General features: G+C 41.2%; 1 long non-coding RNA gene across 1 annotated transcript; it reads left to right on the top strand.

Moving 5' to 3' along the window:
- The first annotated feature begins 828 nt into the window (after window positions 1-828).
- Window positions 829-9,477, top strand: Gm46363. The gene is made up of 2 exons (XR_001780646.1): window positions 829-1,277; window positions 8,729-9,477. It is a non-coding gene; the product is annotated as a predicted gene, 46363 (long non-coding RNA).
- Window positions 9,478-20,346: the final 10,869 nt, after the last annotated feature.

Below are 20,346 nucleotides of genomic sequence, written 5' to 3'. Positions count from 1 at the left end.
AGAAATGAGACTCTGTTTCGAAACAAAATAAAAACAAAATTCAGCCAGCCTGTGGTAACACACACCTTTTATCTCGGCACTCTGGAAGCAGAGGCAGGTGGATCTCTGAGTTCGTGGCCAGGCTGGTCCACACAACAAGTTCCAGTACAGCCAGGGCCACACAGCAAAACTGTGTTTAAGTAGAAACTTCTAGTTCTTAGAAAAGTTATTTATGCCAAATGATGCTTTGCTGGGGCACACAGTTGAAAGGATGTCTTGCTAAAGCCAACACCTGAAAGACTGTTTTTCTGAAGCAGACACAGGTGAAAGGATGATTGGCTATAGCAGACACGTGAAAGAACTCTTGATGAAGGAGAATAAATATGACCCCACAGACAGTGGGAGATGGGCACTGAGCTTCGGTTTGGTTTGCTCTGCCTTACCATTCTTCGCTAAAGGCACGCACGCATGTATTGGTTCGCCTTACATAGCATTGTTGAGCTCAACATGTTATAATACTGCTGTTGAGAGAGACACTCCCAAGAACTGCTCATGAAGTTCCTGCGGCAACTTGCCACTTCTGTGGCCTCACCTCGGGTGGTTGGAGATCCTGGTGGTTTCTTCAGGATTGAACTGCAGCTGCCTGGTGTCTGTTTGCTGAAAGGACTGGACTGGACTGAAAGGACTGGACTGGACTGTAGCGGCTGGTTCATGTGTGCTGTCTGCCTGCCTGCCTAGAGGACTGGTCTGCAGCTGCAAAGTTGTGTTTGGTGTTTGCTACAGGACTGAACTGCTGCGTAAGAAGATGGAGCTTCCCCCAAAGAACTATTGTTGAACAGGTACACTTCCCCTGTATCCTAATAACTTTTCTCTTCCACTACCTCTGCTGGATGGTGGGCTAAAGGAGAAGTTAAAAGTAGGTTGCAAAAAATTATGCCTACAGGTGGCACCCAATGTGGCTTAGGCATAATGGGTAACTCTGCTTCTAATGTGGTAGAGAAAACTGTAGATTATGAGGGGTTAGCAATGTTACTTAAGGAAAATAGCAAAATGGCAGCTTCAGTTGCTGGGTAGTCTCCTACTATGTTCCTAGCAGGGGTTTTCTAGTTTTGCTTTGTAGTGTTCACATATACTATTCTGAAAGTTTGGAGGGAAAGCTGAAAACTCAGGAGGTTAACTCAATTCTCTTTTGTTAGAAAACATTGCAGACTTGGCTATGCATGTAGAGTTTGTGACTAGAAGTCGAGGTGCTTAGAAAGCAAAAAGAACCAGGGGGAGAACAACAGAGTTCAAGCTTGGTGAGTAGGACCGGGAATGGACTGCATGGAGAAAAGGGGAAAGAAAATAGGCTGGACAATAAAACACTGCCCTGCCCTGCTCCACGCACTTTCGATACCAGGTGCCCAAAGTGCCTCAGTGAGACAAGGAGCCGGGAAGAGCAAGCACAAAGGGTTAATGTGCAACCGAGTGCACCACCAGAGGATTTGCGTGGGCCTACACAGCCTTCCCAGTCTTTGTGCAGCATGTGCCTGCTAATGATGGTATTCTTGCCTATAATGAATTGATCTAAAGCATTTTAAAGAATCTGTTGTTTTGTACGGCTTACATTTTTCCTTTGTCAAAGAAATGCTAAATAACTGGGCAACACAGCATAGGGAGATCCCACAAGATTGGAAGGGATTGGTGTCAGCTGTTCTAGCAGCTGGTCCAAAAAACTTAGCACAATGTAATTTAGCTAGGGCAATATATGTTGCTAAAGACCAGCTGCTGGGTGAAGGGCCTTTGTGCTGACTTACAAAAACAAATCCGATCTGATGATAGTGTAACTGACCAATGTGTGTTGCCACTTGAAGAGCTTGGGAGTTGGTTGCAGAACCTGGGGGGGGGGGGGGGGGGAGAGGGACGACGACTCTACCGCTTTTCCTCTTTTACTAAAATAATATAGGATTCTGGAGAATTCTTTACAGAATTCTTACAGAGGTTGAGTTCAGCTGTGAACAGAACCATATCAGACCCTGAAACCAGACAGTCATTGATAGAGAAATATTGACCTCTGAGAATGCAAACACCGAATGTAAGAGCAATCAGACCATTGAAAATGTGATGGATTGAAATGTAAACGAGGAAAATACCTAATTAAAAAAAGAAGTATAATTAAGCAAGTCGGAAAAAAAAAGAAAATGTGATGGATAATGGAAACAACTGGTATTGGTTCTCAGGAGTATAATGCAAATATCATAGGGCAAATTGTGGCTAGAGATATCAGTAATCAAAATGCTTGATGTGTTTTTGTTTTGTTCTTGTTGTTTTGTTTTTCTTTTCTTTCTTTCTTTTTTTTTTGATTTTGTTTGTTTGTTTGTTTTGTTTTCGAGACAGGGTTTCTCTGTGTAGCCCTGGCTGTCCTGGAACTCACTCTGTAGACCAGGCTGGCCTTGAAGTCAGAAATCTGCCTGCCTTTGCCTCCCAAGTGCTGGGATTAAAGGCGTGTGCCACCACAACCTGGCTTTCTTTTTTTTCTTAATTTTTATTATTCAAATACACTTTATACATCAAACATAATGATATTGAGTGTTTTGAGAATCAAATAGTACATAAAAATTTGAGGCTGGCGAGATGGCTCAGTGGTTAAGAGCGCCGACTGCTTTTCTGAAGGTCTCGAGTTCAAATCCCAGCAACCACATGGTGGCTCACAACCATCCGTAACGAAATCTGATGCCCTCTTCTGGAGTATCCGAGGACAGCTACAATGTACTTACATATAATAAATAAATAAATCTTTAAAACAAACAAAATAATTTGTTCAACTTTTATATTCATATCCTTTCATACCCTAAAAATATCATTAATGAATATTTAATACTATCCATAACTGAGGAACCTATATCCAATGTTAAATACTAAATTGTTTCAAAGCATGCAAAAATATTCTTTGGGAATTAAGCATAGTAAAAAGCATAAAATATTAAAAATGAATCATTAAGAAATATATGCAAAAGCTACTATATGATATCACCTGATATAGTAAGAGAGTGTTTAAAACGCATTATATACCTATGTACATTGTCTAACAATCAGTTAACTTAAAAAAGATTATCAGTGTTTCTAGGAGAGAAATTATTTTATCAGTAATTATATTTTTTAAATTTCAACATATCAAACTCTTTGAAGTTAAACATTATGGAAATGCTAATTTCAAGCACAGTGAGAAAAATTATCAATAATATTTCCATGATGTTTGTAGAACATGATTTTAGTATATTCAACTGTTAATATTCAACAAACAGAATAATTATTTCAAGATCTGGGCTGGTGAGATGGCTCAGTGGGTAAGAGCACCCGACTGCTCTTCCGAAGGTCCAGAGTTCAAATCCCAGCAACCACATGGTGGCTCACAACCATCTGTAATGAGATCTGACTCCCTCTTCTGGAATGTCTGAAGACAGCTACAGTGTACTTACATATAATAAATAAATAAATCTTTAAAAAAAAATTATTTCAAGATCTATTTTGTTGGATACTGTCTCTGTGCCCTCTGGTTAGTCTGGCTAAGGGTTTATCGATCTTGATTTTTTTTTTTTTTTCCTCAAAGAACCAGCTCCTGGTTTTGTTGATTCTTTATATAGTTCTTTTTTTTTTTTTTTTTTTTTTTTTTTTTTTTTTTCCTATTTGGTTGATTTCAGCCCTGAGTTTGATTATTTCCTGACATCTACTCCTCTTGGGTGTATTGGCTTCTTTTTGTTCTAGAGCTTTCAGGTGTGCTGTCAAACTGCTAGTATAAGCTCTCTTCACCTTCTTTTGGGAGGCACTCAAGAGCTATGAGTTTTCCCCTTAGCACTGCTTTCATTGTGTCCCATAAGTTTTGGTATGATGTGTCTTCATTTTCATTAAATTCTAAAAAGCCGTTAATTTCTTTATTTCTTCCTCGACCAAGTTATCATTGAATAAGGGTGTTGTTCATCTTCCATGTGTATGTGCGCTTACCATTGTTTTTGTTGCTATTTAAGACCAGCCTCAGTCTGTGGTGATCTGATAGGATGCATGGTATTATTTTAATCTTCTTGTATCTGTTGAGGCCTGCTTTTCGACCAATTATATGGTCAATTTTGGAGAAGGTACCATGAAGTGCTGAGAAGGTGGTACAGTCTCTTGCTTTAGGATGAAATGTTCCACAAATATGCTAGATCCATTTGGTCCATACAGTCTGCTAGTTTCACTGTCTTTATTCAGCTTGTTTCCATGATCTGTCCATTGCTGAGAGTGGGATGTTGAAGTCTCCCACTATTATTGGGTGGGGTATGATGTGTGCTTTGAGCTTTAGTAAAGTTTCTTTTATGAAGGTGGGTGCCCTTGCATTTGGAGCATAGATGTTAAGAATTGAGAGTTCATCTTGGTAGATTTTTCCTTTGACCAGCATGAAGTGTCCTTATCTTTTTTGATAACTTTTGGTTGAAAGATGATTTTATTTGATATTAGAATGGCTACTCCAGCTTGTTTCTTGGGACCATTTGCTTGCTAAATTGTTTTCCAACCTTTTACTCTGAGGTAGTGTCTGCCTTTATCACTGAGGTGCATTTCTTGTGTGCAGCAAAATGTTGAGTCCTGTTTACATATCCAGTCTGTTAGTCTATGTCTTTTTGGGGGAATTGAGTCCATTGATATTAAGAGATATTAAGGAAAAGTGATTGTTACTTCCTATTATTTTTGTTAGAGGTGGAATCATGTTTGTGTGGCTATCTTCTTTTCTTTTTTCTTTTTCTTTTTTGTTTGTTTTGTTTTTCGAAACAGGGTTTCTCTGTGTAGCCCTGGCTGTCCTGGAACTCGCTCTGTAGACCAGGCTGGCCTCGAACTCAGAAATCCACCTACCTCTGCCTCCCAAGTGCTGGGATTAAAGGCGTGCACCACCACTGCCTGGCTTCTTTTGGATTTCTTGAAAGATTATCTTCTTGCTTTTTCTAGGGTGTAGTTTCCCTCCTTGTATTGGTGTTTTCCATCCATTATCCCTTGTAGGGCTGGATTTATGGAGAGATATTATGTAAATTTGGTTTTGTCATAGAATATCTTGGTTTCTTTGTCTATGGTAATTGAGAGTTTTGCTGGGTATAGTAGCCTGGGCTGGCATTTTTGTTCTCTTAGGGTCTGTATGACATCTGCCCGGCATCTTCTAGCTTTCATAATCTCTGGTGAGAAGTCTGGTATAATTCTGATAGTTCTGCCTTTATATGTTACTTGACCATTTTCCCTTACTGCTTTTAATATTCTTTTAGTGCATTTGGTGTTTTGATTATTATGTGATGGGAGGAATTTCTTTCCTGGTCCAGTCTGTTTGGAGTTCTGTATGCTTCTTGTATATTCATGGGCATCTCTTTCTTTAAGGAAGTTTTCTTCTATAATTTTGTTGAAGATATTTACTGGCCCTTTAAGTTGGGAATCTTTGCTCTCTTCTATGCCTATTATCCTTATGTTTCATCTTCTCAGTGTGTCCTGGATTTCCTAGATGTTTTAGGTTAGGGAATTTTTGTATTCTCTTTGACTGTTGTGTCAATATTTTCTATGGTATCTTTTGCACCTGAGATTCTCTTCTATATCTTGTATTCTGTTGGTGATGCTTGCATCTATGACTCCTGACCTCTTTCCTAGGTTTTTTAACTCCAGAGTTGTCTCCTTTTGTGATTTCTTTATTGTTTCTATTTACATTTTTAGATCTTGGACGGTTTTGTTCCTTTGTCTTTTTTATTGTGTTTTCCTGTAATTCTTTAAGGGATTTTTGTGTTTCCTCTTTAAGGGCTTCTAGCTCTTTACCTGTGTTCTCCTGTATTTCTCTAAGGGAGTTATTTATGTCCTTCTTAAAGTCCTTAGCACCATCATGAAAAGTGATTTTAGATCTGAATCTTGCCTTTCTGGTGTGATGGTATATCCAGGACTTGCTATGGTGGGAGAATTGGGTTCTGATGATACCAAGTAACCTTGGTTTCTGTTGCATATGTTCTCAGGCTTGCCTCCTGCCATCTGATTATCTCTAGTGCTATCTGCCCTTGCTATATCTGACTGTGGCCTGTCCTTCCTGTGATCTTGGTTGTGTCAGAACTTCTCAGAGTTCAGCAGTCTCTGGGATCCTGTGATTCTGAGATCCTGGATGTCTCAGAGCTCCTGAGAGTCAAGCTGCCTCTGGGACCCTGAGATCCTGGTGTGACCAAGCTCATTGGATCCTGGGATCCTGTGGTCCTGGGCTTGTTAGAGCAGGAGTGGAACTTCTTCTGGGTGTTGTGGGACTGGTTGCAGAGTTCACTCCCAAGGTCTGTTTGGGGCATCAGCTCAGACCAGAAGGAACCTGTGCCACTGGTCGGGTGGAGTTCCTTGGTTACTGATCCCAGTTACTTCCAGTGTTGGGGCAGATGTTGTGTCCTCCTTACCTCTGATCCTATGATCCTGGGTGTGTTTGAGAGCTTGGGAATGGAGCATCCTCTGGGTGTTGTGAGACTGGCTACAGAGTTCGCACCCAAGGTCTGCTCAGGGCACTGGCTCAGATCGGAAAGCCCCATCTAATTCTTTAAAAAATTATCTTTAAGCATGTGTTGTAACATTAATTTTTTTTCAAAGCCTGTTTTTAATGATGTTTTTTTTTCAGGTTTAAAGTATTGATTTGTTTTTCTTTATTTTTGACACATATCATTTTTTTTTTCATGATCTGATTTTTTTTTCTGTTTTAATATTAGGTATTTTCCTCATGAAAGGCTTAATGATGGTTCTTAAAAGCTTTAACTTTCCTTTTAGCCCACTACTCACCAGAGGTAGTAGGAGAGAAAGGATACAAGAAGGGATGCAGAAGGGGGTAGTGGACCTGTTTAGAAAGGTTCTATAGAGCAACTCCCATCTGTGTTGTCTGGAAATCCAGCAGTTCAGTTCCCAGGTCAGCAGCAGCAGCCACTCGATCCACTTGAAATCACTTCACAGATACACCAGCATCCAGTTCTGTAGGGTCAATATAGCAAACCTGAATCAACAGGGGTGGCACAACCTAGCAGAGACGGGCAGGCCTCAGCCTTGGCCTGAGTCAGCAGGAGGGACCCAGGAGGGACACCAGAAGTGTTGCGGTAAATCTCCAACCCAAATAAGCCCTGACAATGAAAACACAACTCAATTAATATGAATATAAGCTGTGCACCTAGACTGGGCAGATCTACCTTTACACTACCATCTTCCCCATCTATGAGACCCCTTTTAACTTGGGTGTCTCCAGGCCACGTGCTTTGGCTCTACTTACTTTCTTCCTCCTCCATCGTCCTCTCTCTCCCTCTTTTCCCTCCCAAAACCTTCAGCTCCAACTTCCCTTCTTTCTCTGCCCAATCAACGCTCTAGGCTTTTTTTTTTTTCCCACTCTAGGCTTTATTAATACATTAAGGTGGGAAGCAGGTTTACAGGAAATCACACCTGAGTGCTGACTAATTCCTTGTTCACAACCCCTCACAAGAGAACAGAATTAACATCAAATACAGTTAGCCCCAGGGCTATCCACAACACTTCCCCCTTTCTGTCCAATTAAAAGACTATTTTATCTCAGATATAATTGAACACAACTATTAATTACTATTTTGTAATTTATAAAGTACAAGAGACCTAACACCCAGTCCACCATCTTTGTTAATTAAATAGAACCTATCTTAAAAGACTTAAAATTACATACCTTACTCATGTCCTGGGTCTAGATTGTATGCTAACTGAAAACCATCATCTCAAACCTATATCCTCTTTCTCAATGCTAATAAACCTAGGTTGGCTATGAGACTACCAGTCTTTAACCCCATCAGAAATCCAAGAGTGACTAATATTACCTGAAAATATGAGAAGCACAAAATATAGCTTCCAGAACTTAGCCAATTGATAGAGACCACTGAACACCTGGACAGCCCCTTATACTTCAAAAGGTTGGAGCATCTGGTCTTCAGCCATCTGGCCTAGGGTCATCTGACAGACCTTTGTAATGCCGAATTTTAAAGGGCCGATTACCCTGTCTTGGCAGAGATTATCATTCGACTATTCCGCATGAAGTGTCCTTTTTCTGGACAGTATTTTGTCTGTAGATGAACTGAGGCAATTCCTGCCTAGTGGCTCTCTTGCCACAACTGGAGCAACTCCAACTGATGCTCAATTTCTTCTTTGAATCCAAGAAAGGGATAGCTTTCAGATACTGCAAGGGTACCCAAAGAAATGATATTTGGCCAATGGATGTCTTCCATTTTACAGAGTTTGGTAAACTGAAATATGTGCACCACACTATAGACACATATTCTGAATTTCAATGGGCAACTGCCTTAGTGCCAGAAAAGACTGATTCTGTAATTACACATTTGTTAGAAGTTATGGCCATTATGGGAGTACCCATACAAATTAAAACAGACAATGGTCCTGCATATATCTCTAATAAGATGAAGCAATTTTTGAATATTATAAAACATATTCACACAGGCATATCACACAATCCTACAGGACAAGCGATTGTGGAGAGATCTAATCAAACTCTAATGGAGAGCCTTAATAGGCAAAAGGGATCAACAAGAACCCCCAAAGATAGATTACATAGTGCTTTATTAACCTTAAATTTTAAAAATGCTAATGAACAAAACACCACAGCTGCTGAAAGACTGGATTGTGGAAAGAACTATTGAACTAAACCAGCCTGTTTATATTAAGGATATTCTAACATCAGAATGGAAAATGAGAACTGTTTTACACTATGCCTATGTTTTCATAGGAAATCAGACATGACAAAGGGAGACCTCCTGAAGACTTTGGCAACAGAGAAGAAAAGGGAGACTAATCAACAAAATAGGTGATGTATATGTGGTGATGTTTATTTGGTACAAATTTCTCATCACTTGTTATTACATACCGTCCTTTATGAGGGCAAGTACACAAAGTTATATTGCAGTTTGATTATATGATCAAATAAATATGAAGAAAGGCAGTCACCTTTATTGATCTTCATTGACCAATTTTTGCACTCTACACTCTCCATGTGAATGGAGATTTTTTGGTAAATGTCTTTACAAAACTGTATGTTGCTTTTAAGTTTTGTATACTGTAGGATGAAAGAAGATAAAGACAGCCCTGAAGAGATTCACACTCCGGGATGCTGAGATTCTGGAACCATCCATTCCAGCTTAGTGCTACCTCAATGACATCGAAGCTGCTGCTTTCAGAGACTTGCTTCCAGAAATTTTCCAGAACTGCTAGCTTGCCTATCCAGTCTTTCAGACTGTCATAGTCAAGATGTTAACTAAGCAATGAACTTTCTCAGCACACAGTGACTGGAAGGCAAATGATGCCAGCTAGCTCTCCTTTGACAAAGCCAACTTTCCCATTTCCCTTTGGGTCCACAGAAGGGAATTCTTCACCCCGATTTCAACTGGAAGCAGACAAAAGAGGAGCATCGTCCCAGTCCCTTATGTTGGGGTGGATGGTTCTGGTTATGTTATGAATTATAGATATGTTATCATTTAAGGGATACTTTACAAATGTAAAAGGGAACTAGAGAGCTTAAACTCGGGGATTTCTAGCTTTCCTTTCCTCTTCTCTATCCTTCCTTCTTAGGTAAAAAGGTAGGGGTTGGGAAAGAAAGGGGGGATATAGTAATATTATAGAAATAGACAAATAGGGGTAGGTTAGCAAATTTACTCTTAAGCAAAATATTACATAGCTATATCTTACATTGGTACAGAATTTACTTGATACAAATTTAATGTTTTCATTGATATGAAAATTTTATTGATATAAAATTAGGATTAGTATTGTCACTCTTACATAGGCATTGTACCTATCTAACACAATTAAGAATACAAGGATTGGACCCAGCCCTTCTATTACTGTTGTTAGAAACTGAGTTGAGATGATTAAGCTTGTGAGTTTAGGGCCAAGTAGGAAATTCATGGCTCTGAGTTTATTGTTAGGATGTTTTCATTTATTTTAATTAGAAGTGGTTGAGAGTAGTTAACAGAACAGTATAGACTACTTTACATAGATAGTTGGTTTTCAAAAAACGTAAGAAATCCACAGAATGTGACATTTAATGTTAGTTATTAACTTGTGGTTGAGACAAGTGTGCTCCTGACAGCGTTCCCTTTCTTGGATTCAAAGAAGAAATTGAGGATCAGTTGGAGTTGCTCCAGTTGTGGCAAGAGAGCCACTAGGCAGGAATTGCCTCAGTTCATCTACAGACAAAATACTCCTGAAGGAACATTCTGTGTCAGAAGTTCTCTTCTGCTGTGCCTCTGTCTTAGTCAGGGTTTCTATTCCTGCACAAACATCATGACCAAGAAGCAAGTTGGGGAGGAAAGGGTTTATTCGGCTTACACTTCCATGCTGCTGTTCATCACCAAAGGAAGTCAGGACTGGAACTCAAACAGGTCAGGGAGCAGGAGCTGATACAGAAGCCATGGAGGGATGTTCTTTACTGGCTTGCCTCCCCTGGCTTGCTCAGCTTGCTCTCTTATAGAACCCAAGACTACCAGCCCAGAGATGGTCCTACCCACAAGGGGCCTTTCCCCCTTGGTCACTAATTGAGAAAATGCCTTACAGTTGGATCTCATGGAGGCATTTCCTCAACTGAAGCTCCTTTCTCTGTGATAACTCCAGCTGTGTCAAGTTGACACAAAACTAGCCAGTACAATTGACCCCTTGTCAACTTGACACACAAAAGCATCACTAGTAAGCCTCAACCCTTACATTCTTATTCATCCCCAAGATCTAAATAACTTTAAAAGTCCCACAGTCTTTACATATTCTTAAAATTTCAATCTCTTTAAAATATCCATCTCTTTTAAAATCCAAAGTCTTTTTACAATTAAAAGTGTCTTAACTGTGGGCTCCATCCACTAAAACAGTTTCTTCCTTCAAGAGGGAAAATATCAGGGCACAGTCACAATCAAAAGCAAAAGTCAATCTCCAACCGTCCAATGTCTGGGATCCAACTTACAATCTTCTGGGCTTCTCCAAGGGCTTGGGTCACTTCTCCAGCAATGCCCTTTGTAGCACACGCGTCATCCTCTAGGCTCCAGATGCCTGTACTCCACTGCTGCTGCTGCTCTTGGTGGTCATCTCATGGTACTGGCATCTCCAAAACACTGCATGACCCCTTCAGTCCTGGGCCTTCAATTGCAACTGAGGCTGCACCTTCACCAATGGCCTGCCATGGCCTCTCACAGTGCTGAGCCTCAGCTGCTTTGCGTGACCCCTTCATGCCTTCAAAACCAGTACCACCTGGGTGACCCTTACATATTACCAAGTCCCGCTGCAGCAGGAGTACAACCTTGGCCATCTCTGGAACACAGCCTCTTTGTGCTTTCAGAAAACACTTCCCAGAAGATGTCACCTCAATGATGCTGGTCTTTTCTTAATCACCGCTAATTTCTTAGCTCCAGCTAACCAGCATCAATAGTCCCAGTAATGTAAAGTTTTTGCTTTAGTAGTTCTGGTATCTTGTTAATCATCGCTGATTCTTCAGCCCCAGCTAACCAGAACTACAGAATCTTCACAATCAAAACAGCAATGGCCCTGAAAAGAGTCTTTAATTTTCCCTCTGAAATTTCACAAACCAGACCTCCATCTTCTGCAGTGTTCTCAACATTATCTTCCAAGCTCCTACACAACATCCGACAGAGCTCTTAACAACGGATGGATCTTCAAGCCCAAAGTTCCAAAGTCCTTCCACAGTCCTCCCCAAAACATGGTCAGGTTGTCACAGGAATACCCCACTCTGCTGGTACCAATTTGTCTTAGTCAGGGTTTCTATTCCTGCACAAACATCATGACCAAGAAGCAAGTTGGGGAGGAAAGGGTTTACTCGGCTTACACTTCCATGCTGCTGTTCATTACCAAAGGCAGTCAGGACTGGAACTCAAACAGGTCAGGGAGCAGGAGCTGATACAGAAGCCATGGAGGGATGTTCTTTACTGGCTTGCCTCCCCTGGCTTGCTCAGCTTGCTCTCTTATAGAACCCAAGACTACCAGCCCAGAGATGGTCCCACCCACAAGGGGCCTTTCCCCCTTGGTCACTAATTGAGAAAATGCCTTACAGTTGGATCTCATGGAGGCATTTCCTCAACTGAAGCTCCTTTCTCTGTGATAACTCCAGCTGTGTCAAGTTGACACAAAACTAGCCAGTACAGCCTCTTTCAGGGAAGTGAAGATCAGCTTGGGATCCACGAGTGTTGCACAGCTAACTATGAGCAAGCCGAGTTCAGCAGGGTCTTGCCTGTCTTCTGTGTCTGCTTCAGTGACACAGAATGTTCCTTCAGGAGTCTGCCTTAATCTTTTACCTCTGTCCACTTCAGGAAAACAATCCTTCACATGTCTGCCCCAACAAAACACCTTCCAACACAGGACCTTGTACCTGCTAGACAAGCACTCTACCAATGAGCTATACCCCCAACCCTGTATCAAAAGTTGAGATTTCAAGTTGATTTACTCATACCTGTATGTGTATGTGTGTGACCCTGCAAACCGTACTGTCAGCAGGGAAATGATCAGGGTGACAAAAGATGGAAAAGTATTCAGCACAATTTAGTTAGCTAAGGCTGGCTCAAACTTCTGGAGTCTGACTCCAGGCAGTTTATTTTAGACATATTTAAGTGCAGTATAATTTTGGGGAAAATTATCTCAATCCCATGTACACAATAAAGCTTAGGGTGTGACTACTTTAATTGTGCAAAGTATATGCGACTTTGATGATGGGTTCTATAGCCTAAGAGCCTACAATCTGGTGTGGTTTCTGATCAAGATAGCATGGAGGTCACCAGGCTATAAAGTACATGTGATATCTCCCCTGAGAGTGGGTTCTGTTGACTGTGGAACAGACTAAAAATTAATATCTGGGGGGGGAGAGTCTGGGATAAATATTCTTGGGGGGTTTGGATGATGTCTGGCTTTACAGATAGCAAAGGTCTCTGGCTCATTAACAATATTCACTCCTTAAAAAAAAGCCCAAAAAACAATATTCACTCCTAGCTCTCTGGGTAGAAAATAGGTATTCATTTCCTCCATTGAAGAGACAACCCTTTGTTAACATTTCTGGTTTCACTGATGCTTTCTATACATGCCCTTACACTCGAATGCAGTGTTGAATAGCTTACCAATGGGAAATGGAATAGACTAGTATCACAAGGAATAGACTTCTCACCCTTAGTCAACTGTATTGAAGTGTCTAAAAAATAAGCACTTTGGAGCAACATTTGCTTTTTGATATAGTCTCTACAATGGTAGGTTGGAGGTGACAACATATAAACACACTGAAGACCTGAAGAAATGAGATGTTCTGGTGCTTAAGCCTTCAGCTCAAGTCAAAGAAAACAAAGACTTCCATGGCAGGACTAAGACAATCCTTGATTTTCATCCCTACCGATGAATATTTTTTTTTGTAAGCTCAAATACAAAATTTACTTGTGCATCTCTCAGAATAGCAAAATAGCCTTCACGATCTTGTTAAATCTCTCTAATGAAAGATAGGGCATGGATTGACAGAACTCTGGAGCTTGGACTAAGGATAGTGGGTCAGTTCAGTTAGGATCCATTGACAACCAAGTCTCCTCACAAACTTCCAGTGACAGTGAAAGAGGCTTTCCTCTTGTTCACAGAGGTACTATAACTATTGCCAGCATCGAAGGGAAACAAACATTCTAAGCATTAAAGAACCTTACATTCATACCAGGCTGTGGTGCTGCACACCTTTAATCCTATCAATTGGAAAGCTGAGGCAGGTGGACCTCTGTGAGGCCAGCCTGGTCTATAGAGTGAGCTCTAGGACAGCCAGGAGCTGTCCTGGAAATGACAAATTCTGTCTCAATGAGAAATTCTGTCTCAAAAAACAAAATGAAATTCAAGGTAAAGCATAGGTTACCATGCATCTTTGGGGAAGGAGGAGTAGGAAGGAGAGGTAGATGAGAGTGAGGGAAAGTGTTGTAATATGCTGGCATCTGTAGAACTCATTCATTTGGCCATATATATATCATTGCCCAGAATCAGCACATGAATAGTACAAAGACAGTCTTTACACAGTGCACAAAATAAAGTCACCCCAACATTGAGGTCTCTGGAAGAACATCAGGGGTTCTTAATGGCTAGGCCATCTCTCTGGCCTCTAGATTTCTGTTGCCTGGTGGGGACTGGTACCCAAATTTCTCTGGAATCAAAGGGATTCTTTGGCCTTGTATGCCATCATAGTCTGTGTGGTGTTATACATCCATCACTCCTGTAGTGTATTTCTTGGAGCTGTCCACCACCTCTGGCTCTTAATCTTTCCACCTTCTCCTGGGAAAGGGGAAAGAATATGAACAAAATATACAGGTTTTGTTTTGAATTTATTGAGACAAGGTTTCATATGAACAAAATATATTGGTGGTGTTTTGATTGAGACAGGGTTTCTCTGTATAGCCCTGGCTGTACTAGCACTCACTCTGTAGACCAGGCTGGCCTCAAACTCCAATCTGCCTGCCTCTGACTCACAAATGCTGGGATTAAAGGTGTGTGGCACCACTACTTGACCTGTACAAAATATATTGTGTGAAAAAACATTTTTTAAGGCAATTTAAAGGGGGAGAAGGGTAACAAAGCCAGTTTTCCATGATTAACAAGAGAAACTAATGGAGAATGGAAGCAAGGGGAAAAGTATGGATTGTTGAAGTGGATTAGGTCCTTCAGGAATGAAGATGTGGTTCAGGGAGTAGCTAAAGAACCTAGAGTGAGCCGGGCAGTGGTGGTGCACGCCTTTAGTCCCAGCACTTGGAAGGCAGAGGCAGGTGGATCTCCGAGTTCGAAGCCTTCCTGGACTACAGAGTGAGTTCCAGGACAGCCAGGGCTACACAGAGAAACCCTGCCTCGAAAAACCAAAAATAAATAAACAAATAAATGCAACAGCCTCACAACCTCCTACAGAAACTAGCATAGGGACAGCTATGCAGCTTCCTTCTTTTAAACTTGTCTAACCTATGTGTACCTGGCGGTGGCTGCGAGTGCCACAGCATGCATGGGAGAGCAGAGGCGAAGTCACAGGGGTCCTCCCCTTTCATCATTTCAGTACTGAGAATAGAATCACAGTCACCTGAGCCCCGGCGCCGCCATTTGGTGAGCCATCTTGTTTTGACTCCTAATGTGTATGTGTGTGATAAGATTTAGCTATACCACTTTGGCTCCCTGCAGGTGGCATGTGTGCACCCACCCAGGAGCAACCTGGATTCATGAATGAAACACATTAATTTTCATATGCCTTGACTTGCTCAAAGGTTAGGCAGTTCTTTTTTTTTTTTTTTTTTTTTTTTTTTTTTTTTGAGACAGGGTTTCTCTGGGTTCGGCAGTTCTAATCCTCCCTATGGCTAGCACACATTTCCCTCCTGTAATCCTGGCTTAATGCCTTCCAGTTCTAAATTTTATCGTTGTTGCCCTGGCTCCTTCTGGGTGGCACCCTAGTCTTTGCTGCTCAAGACACTTCTGGGCAGTCCTTCCATGGGCTGCATTCCTTTTCACCTACATTTTGGATGATTTTCCTTCTGTAGCTCTAACTCTGATCCTTCTTACTCTAAATCTGATCCATCTCCCTCCGAATCATAGTGATTCTGTTTTCCTTTCTACAAGTTACTAGCCTTGCAAATCTAAAGGTCCTGCCTCAGTCTACCTGCTTAGCCACTAGCTGTTGGTTCTTTGTTGATCAATCAAAAACCAACTGGGGGGCTGGCAAGATGGCTCAGTGGGTAAGAGTGCTGACTGCTCTTCCAAAGGTCCTAAGTTCAAATCCCAGCAACCACATGGTGGCTCACAACCACCTGTAATGCGCCCTCCTCTGGTGCATCAGAAGTCAGCTACAGTGTACTTATGTATAATAATAAATGAAGCTTTGGGCAGGAGCAAGCAGGGACTGAGCTAGTGGAGTTGACCGGAGCAAGCAAAGGTCCTAAAAATTCAGTCCCCAACAACCACATGAAGGCTCACAACCATCTGTACAGCTACAGTATACTCACATATATAAAATAAATCTTTAAAAAAAAAAACAATTGGGGACAAGGACCTTCAGTGTTTGGACACAGAGATTCCTGATTGGGGGGGGGGGGCTGGATTAATTTAAAGCATTAGAACCAATCCCAAACAAGTGCGTGTTTACATGTGTGGGTGTATTACATGGGGTGTGCATCCCTGTGGAGGTCTGAAACGGATGTCAGGATTATTCTCCGTGGTTCTTCCACATCATTCAAACCCAGAGTTATCTGATATAGCTATCTGGTTGCAATCCTTATTCTGAGACTATCCTGTCTCAGTGTTGTGCAAACATTGCTGATTCTGATCAGCCAATGACTGAGCAGAAAAGAGAATAGAGCAGGGCTTCTTTCCAAACAGGGGAGGGGAAAGAAGAGAGAGCCCTGGAGAGATCAGAAAAACTCCCAGAGCAGAGAAAGCCATAAACTGTAAGAATCATGGAGATTTGGGCTGGGAGGTAGCCTGATTAGCTTAGAGGATTAAAGTAGAGTAAAATATTATGCTCAGTTATTGTGCCCTTAAAGTTGTAAATAACTATAGTAGTCCAGTCTCAATTATTTGGGAGCTAGCTGGGTTAAGAGAGAAACTATGGGGGCTGGAGAGATGGCTCAGCGGTTAAGAGCCCCGACTGCTCTTCTGAAGGTCGTTAGTTCAAATCCCAGCAACTACATGATGGCTCACAACCATCCATAATGAGACCTGATGCCCTCTTCTGGGGTGTCTGAAGACAGCTACAGTGTACTTACATAATAAAATAAATAATCAAAAAAAAAAAAAAAAAAAAAAAAAAAGAAAACCTAAAAGAAAAGAAAACAAAAAAAAAAAAAAAGAGGGAAACTACAACATTTACTAAAATAGCACTAACACACACACCCTTAGTTTTTAAAAAAGTTTATGTGTATGATTGTTTTATTTGCATATGTGTCTGTGCACCAGGTGCATGCCTGATATCATGATACCATGGAAGCCAGAAAAGGTTGCTATCAGATCTTCTGAGACTGGAGTTACAGTTGTGAGCCACCTGTGGATACAGGGAATGGAACCTTGGTCATCTCAAAGAGCAGTCAGTGCTTTTAACTGCTGAGCCATCTCTCCAGCCACTACCCACTATCCCCTTTTTGAGACAAAGTCTCACTGTGAAGTGCTTGGCTGGCCTGAAACTCATAGAGCTCCACCGGTCTCTGCCTTCCTAGTGCTGGGATTAAAGTGTGCTAAATCTTTTTTTATTGGGGATTATTTGATCATACTTATTAACTTTGGGAAGAGGATCAGTAACATACAATGTATTAGCATAGTGGAGAAAGCAGCGGCAGGTTAGTAATCGAACAGGCCAACGAGGAAATCAAATGGGAAGCTTCTTTGATGAGGTGGTGGTTGGATGAGAGGAGTTTTGCGGTGAGGAGAGCTGAAATTCAGGCAGATCTCTATGATCTCTGATCCCTGAGAAATGGCCAAGAAGTCAAGCCTCAGGAGCAGGGCTTGGGAGTGTGTTCTAGCTCCATCTATGAAGCTTTAGAAATAGTATCATAGATTAGCAAACCTTTTTTTCTTGTCTTGTTTTGGTTTTGTATGATGAGGTCTCATAATAGCTCAGGCTGTTTTCCAACTTGCCATCCTCCTGTCTCAGTCTCCTGAATGTTTGACTTAGAGTTGTGAGCCACTGAACTCTGCTACAAGGTTTTCTTTCCTTAGTTTTGATTTTTAAAAAGATTTTTTTTTGAGGGTCTTATGTAGGTCAAGTAGGTTTCAATTCATGTTGTGACTGAGGCTGGTTTTGAACTCCTAATCCTCGTGGCTACACCTCCTGAATTCTGAAGTTTCAAGTGTTTACTGTAATACTCATTTAAAACTTGTTTGTCTCTTGTTAACTCAGTAACAAGTTTTTTACCTCCACTTCACAATAGCATTCCACTTTAAAATGTGTCAGCTCAATGGTTACCTAATTTCCACAGTACCTAATTACACAGCTGATGGGTGGAGCCATATTAGAAAATTCCAGTTTGATTTTTCTGATTTCAACTCCTTGACTGTGTGACTGTGTGTGTGTGTTTCACATTCCTTTGTAACACAGAAAAAGCCTGAGCCACCACATCCTCTAATCCACTAACAGAGTGGGAAGAGCAAGTCCACAGGGGTGTACGAGCCATTCAAATGTGGAGGACATTTCTCTCTCCCTATCTATATGTAGCCCTGGCTGTCCTTGAACTGGCCCTGCAGACCAGACTGGGCTGGAACTCACAGAGCTTTACCTGCCTCTGTCTCCTGAGTGGTAGGATTAAAGTTGTGCATCACCACCTCCTGCTACAGTAGTTATTAAATATAAAAAGGACAAAATAAATTTAGCCTTACTATTTACTATATAAATGTTTTCATCTCTGTTTTGACTGGATAGTTCTGAGCCATTTTGGACTCTCAAATGACTCTCTTAAGGTAGCCAAATGCCTCATCATCTAATTAGTGACGCGCATGGATGAATGAACGAGATTCCCACTGTCCCTACCTACTATCCAGCGAAACCACAGCCAAGGGAACGGGTTTGGCGGAATCAGCGGGGAAAGAAGACCCTGTTGAGCTTGACTCTAGTCTGGCCTAAGAGTTTTATGGAACAGACGGGAGGTAGTGCTTTCCAAGTAATATTTGTGTGTGTGGGGGGGGGGCAAGAAATGATGTTAACTTTTGTAGACACTTATATCTTACATAGTAGGAGTTTTCTTTCTTCCTCAGAAGATTTTATTTTTAGCTATGTGTGAATTTAGGCATGTGCACATTATTGCAGTGCCTTCAGAGTCCAGAAGAGGGTGTTGGGTCCCCTGGGGGTTGAGAGCCATTCAAAATATTGTATTACTCTACAAGAACAATGTGTATGTACTCTTAACCTCTGAGCCATCTCTCTAGCCCCCCACAGCAAGATCTTTACAACAGTAGAGGTTCTCAGTATGTGGGTCTCAACCCCTCTGTGGGTCAGATATTGAATATCTTGTGTATCACATATTTACAGTACGATTCATAACAGTATCACAGTTATTAAGTAGCAATGAAATTATTCTATGGTCTGGAATCAGCACAACACGAGGAGCTGCATTAGAGGATTGCAGCATTAGGAAGGTTGAGAACTGTTGCAATACTGTTGTCTGTGGTGAGATACGGGCTGATCACGAAGGGATTAGTTTTATCCACGGCTATGTGAGGTGTTTCTTGTCCAGTATTAAGATAGTTGTCAGAATCTATAAATAACTTGTGCTTTCACAAAAACTCAAGCATTAACAGTCTGCTGGCTTTGTCAATGATAATAAGGCAGCTGTCAGTTGTACACTACTTTGCAGATACTAAGAAACAATATTTTTAAATTCTGTTCCAATGTAGGGTTGGCATTTTGACAAGTGAGAAAACAACTGCTTTTCAAAAGCTGTTCCAAAGGATATTTTGAAAAATGATATTTAGAAGTATTTCCATTATAGTATGTTTTCTGTTTTATTTATTTATTCTGCGAGGTCTCTGTGTTGTCCTGGCTGGTCTGAAACTGACTACATAGAATATACTGGCCCCAAACTTCTCTCAATCCTCCTGTCTCCACTTCTGTAGTGCTGGGATTAAAGTTGAAATCATTTTTTTCTTTTTGACAACTATGTCATCAGACATGTTGACATCACATCTGTAATCTGTGACACCTCAAGGTCAGCCTAGGTTTCATAGTGTCTCAAGAATAGCCCAAACTCAAAGCAACATATATATTGTTAATAGCCTTATGTAACCCTATAGATTGGTAATTTTTCAATGATTATATTTAGTGTTGGGGTATAGCTTTGCACGCTGGAGGCCTTGGGTTGGATCCTCAGCACCAGAGCAGGGTGTGGTGGCTTACTCAGTTCCTCTGCAAAGATCAGTGTGTCAAAGGCTTTGAAGTTACAGAAACATGGACAAGTGAGCCCTAAGGGATGTCTGTCAGCGTTTCTCTGTGTAGTCCTGGCTGTCCTAGAATTCACTTTGTAGATCAGGCTAGCCTCAAACTCAGAGATAGGTCTGTCTCTGCCTCCCTCCAGAGTGCTGGGATTAAAAGCATGACCACCACACCTGGCTAAAAATAAATTTAAAACCAACCAACCAACCAACTAAACAAACAAACAACTGGGCTCCTGAGATAGCTCAATAAAGGCACTTGTCAGTAGAGGGCATTGGATCCTTGGAACTGTAGCTACAGTGGGTTGTTAGTGGCCATGACATGGGTGATGAAAATTAGTTGTGGGTCTTCTGCAAGAGCAACTAGTGCTCTGAACTTCAGCCCCCCTACATTTTTTTAAAGATTTATTTAGTTATTTTATATATGTTAGTATACTGTCTGTCTCTAGAGACATA

This window comes from Mus musculus, chromosome 12, assembly GCF_000001635.26.
Source record: "Mus musculus strain C57BL/6J chromosome 12, GRCm38.p6 C57BL/6J".
Lineage (NCBI taxonomy): Eukaryota > Metazoa > Chordata > Mammalia > Rodentia > Muridae > Mus > Mus musculus.
This window is presented reverse-complemented; position numbering and strand designations above follow the sequence as displayed.